Consider the following 4,111-nt stretch of genomic DNA (forward strand, 5'->3'; position numbering starts at 1 on the left):
AGAACAAGTAGCAGCTACCTCGAGTAGCCTGCAGCTACAATTGAAACGATTCGCATAATCTGGCTAATAACTGCATGAGGAGTGCCGGCTTGAAATTGCCACATTAATTATGCGACTGTTTGTTAGCGTAAAATCGACCTGAAGCCGGCATTCAGCCGAGCTATTTGATAGCCGTACTTCTAGTTTTTGTCGTTGGAGGTTTGAAATGCATTATGGGAAACGTAGTAGTATACTACAGTGTGAACGGTTGGCATTCTAATCATACTTATAGTACAGAGCAGAGCCCTAGAGATAGTAAGAGTTGCGACACTCATGCTCTCGCAGCGGGGCGGTCACGTGGTTCATGTAAGCTTGAATAGTTCCAAACAGGCAGCGCTGTCATTTCCTTCTATGGGACTGAGAGCGGTGATTTCACGGTAAAAAAGGAATAAAATCACACCTCCAAGTACTTGTTTGATTATTAATTCATTGGAGTATGTATGTAAATGTCAGTTTTACATTTTGAGCCATAAGGTGACATATTAAAGACACTTTTGGGGTTTTGGAGGGAATGTTTTACATTCGTGTTAGCATGGAAAATCGACTTTTACACAGAAATGTAAGATGATTGAAGATGTTAATTTTTGCCCAGCTGGATTATTGTATTTCCAGACAATGTCTATATTTCTCTGATTCACTTACCTGTAGTCTGGGAGTTATTGAAAAGCAGAGTAACAACAGTCCATTCAGCAGATAGTGTCCAGCCACTTCTGATGAGGCAGGAGTTGACTCACTATAACCATTTTAAGACATACACAAAATATATATTCAAGAATAACAACTCATTATGCTCTGATGAATGAAATAGTATGTTTTATTGACAATGGGAGAAACAATGAGGGTCTTCGTGTCTTCAGTGAGGGCTCTCGGGATACTGGTGGATAGATAGATACGATAGATATTAATAAATATATTTGTTAAATACTTACAAGTATAAGTTTATGCATTATAAAGGGTCTCATATAAAGGATGTAGTCTTGACAATTAAAAAGAGGTAGCGATGTAGCTAGGTAGCTTTCAAAGAAGAGCTAACAAGCACATGGCAATGCCTGAAAGTCGGTCATCTGCCAATATTCACAAATACAGATAAATGTCTGCACCACAAAGGGCTTCTGATATAATATAAAGACGTTAAAATTAAAAAGAGGTAGCGACTCATCAACAATTAATCCGTCAATATATCCCTGGAGATAACTTCACAGCTAACAGCAGAGTCGAGCTAAAAAAAGTAGCAGAAATTCGGTTGTCTACCAAGATAAAAAATATATATAATTACGCTGCGCAAATACAAATAAAGCTCAGCATATGCATCATAAAGAGCCTCTGATAAAATATAGGCAGTTGACAATTCAAAAGAGATAGGCATTTCATCAACTTACCTCCACATATACTCAACAACCTGCAGTGCAAATGAACGGTGGCTGTCACTGTGGAAGCGGTGCTTGGAACTAAACAAGCCTCCACAACCCGGAAGTAGACCGGAAGAAAGCGTACAACGGCACCCTATGGGAGTGTCGCAACTCTTACTATCTCTTGGGCTCTGGTACAGAGTATACAGTATATACTCATTGAGTATGTAGTATGTAGTACGTTAGTATGCCATTTCGGACACAGCCAAAGACTTGGAATGTAAAGATACCTGAGACAGAAAGTGAGTACAGCTCACAACAGGAAATTCCAAAATAAAACAGGAAATAAATGAGACATTATGAGCAGGATATAGAATTTCATTCAGGAACTGCTGTCAGTCATTGATTTGCTTCTTTAGATTTAATGTTGTGGTTGAAGATGTCAGTTCCTATGCCACACTGGAAACAGAAAGACTGGCGATTAAGAGACGATTATATGGCCAGTTTTTGCAGAAGGTTTTTTTTTTTCCATGTCCAGTTGAACTTCTAACCTGAAAGGTTTATTGAGTTTTCTGCTCTCTAATTATTGTTTCTGATACTGGTTTCTAGTCTCAATTCTGATAGTGTTTTCCTGTCCATTGTAGTGAAAATTACAGTATGTAGTTTTATCATCTTGCTGTGTTTTGGCTTAGTCTGTTAAACCTGCGTATTTTCCTTCCACCTCTCCTGCCACTGTAGTGCTGTGTCCGGGTTAGGTTTTTGTATTCCCTTTTCTTATTTAGTAGTGTTGAGTCTGCAATGTTGGATCCTAACAGATGCCAGTATTTCTCTATACTTCCTCTGCTTCCTAAACTCACCAGGGCACATCAGGGGAAAGAAAAAAATGATTTACAGAGGGATTTAAATACCAAGGACATGTGTCATTTGTGTGGATTGAAAACAAGCTGGGCTTGTGTATGGCTGGCCATGAATTAGCAAGTTAGCTTGAAAAGCTATAGTAGATTACGAGAGCTTGATGTTACATAAAGTGCTCAGAAAAAAATAGAGAAATAAAAAAAAACACTGAACAAAAGAGGAAAAGATTAATCTATGCTTCAAGACCAACACCAGTGAAAATACACTTTGTCCATATGGTGGTTTTTGTGTGCTAGAAGCCACCTTGAAACTGTACTGTCTAGATAACAGACTTTAAAACATAAATTCCAGGATTTCAAAGGAAATATGTAAATTTGCAAGGTAGGGCTTTCTGAATTACTCTTCTATATAGTAGGTTTCTAGCTTTAATATGTATGGCCAGATTATTTCAGTATTACAACTGTGTTGTGTAGTTTTGTAGTGTTAAAGCAGTCATAGGTGAGCTGGTGTGCTTGAACTGCAGAGAATGGGGAGATTTACATGAAGAGAGAGGCTGGGACTTCCGATGATTTGTACAGTTTAATGCCATTTTTTATTTCTGATATCTGTAAAACACATTCTGTTGCGTTTTATTTGTATGAAAAGTGATATACCTGGCCGAAGAAATACGGCTTGCGGAGTCAGTAATTTTTAAATTACTTCTTAAAACCCACTTTTATAGATTTGGTTTTATGTGAAGTTTAGCTTTGATTAGTTCTAGTGTTTTACTGAGGATTCTTCATTATTGCAAGTAAACGAACGCGCTAACAAGTGCCAGTTGTGACACACTTGGCTACAAGTAATGAGATCAAGTCTAGCTGGAGCTGCTGCTGAGAGTCTGCAATGTAATAAAAATAAGTAACTTTAGTATTTCCACTAAATGCATCATTCAAGTGAAATGTAACTTGTAAGCAGCATTCCGATGTAAATTTTAGCTGCTTATGTTACATAAAGTATGGAACAGAAGTGAGTACACCCTTGGTCAATATCATATGATCAAATGATTCAAATTTGCTTTTACTGCTGTGTTACTGCCGCGTTACAGGCATTTTTCAGAAAAAAAACCCCATTCATTTCATTAAAAGTTAAAAAAAATCTTTCTGTGTAAATATCTCATGTTACAACGTGGACACCTGCAGCTTATAGATGAGTCCGGCCTATATATGTACATTTTTTCTTTTTAATTTTAATGGGTGTGGCTTATATTCAGGTGCGCTCAATAGTATGGAAATTACAATAGTTTACACGCGTTGGCGACACTGAGAAGGCTCCAGGCCCAATTCACTTCAGCTACTGATATGTTATGTAACATTAACTAGTCATCAATATTTTGTGAATGCCTGTTTAACTTGTAAAATACATTATGAGTCTTTGTTTTATTTTGTATTATGTCCTGCTTTTTAATATGTTCTCTCTTGCTTTAGTTTAATTGTAGCTTCCTAGTTCCTTGGTGTGATGTCTCTAATTCTTTAATGGTTTTTTTTGTTGTTTTTTTTACTTTTAACCCTCCATCTGATTCTTTACTTTTTAAAGTACCTAGTCCCCTTGATATGTGTGTTAATCTACCTAATTATTCATTTAAGGTATTACCGTTTTTACTATTTATTTTTAATTGACTGCTCTGACTTGTCTCCTCATGTCTTGCTTGATAGTCTGTGATTGGCTAATCAAACGTGGTATTAAATAATTATAAAGCTTTCAGATTTTCCGAATATTATTTAAAAGTGTTTTCCTTTCTTTTTAGTTCTGAAATGTGTCTGTCAAGTTTTATTTTGAAACTTCAGACAGGACTTGCTACTATATATGGAGCCTAACTTGACAAGCAACTC

At 36.6% G+C, this 4,111-nt stretch overlaps 1 long non-coding RNA gene across 1 annotated transcript; it reads right to left on the bottom strand.

Annotated features, from left to right (window-relative positions):
• Positions 1-835: 835 nt before the first annotated feature.
• LOC127532128 (uncharacterized) lies at positions 836-1,673 on the bottom strand. Its single transcript, XR_007939389.1, has 2 exons — positions 1,419-1,673; positions 836-913 (listed from the first exon to the last, which is right to left on the bottom strand). It is a non-coding gene; the product is annotated as an uncharacterized LOC127532128 (long non-coding RNA).
• Positions 1,674-4,111: the final 2,438 nt, after the last annotated feature.

This window comes from Acanthochromis polyacanthus, chromosome 22, assembly GCF_021347895.1.
Source record: "Acanthochromis polyacanthus isolate Apoly-LR-REF ecotype Palm Island chromosome 22, KAUST_Apoly_ChrSc, whole genome shotgun sequence".
Classification (NCBI taxonomy): Eukaryota; Metazoa; Chordata; class Actinopteri; family Pomacentridae; genus Acanthochromis; species Acanthochromis polyacanthus.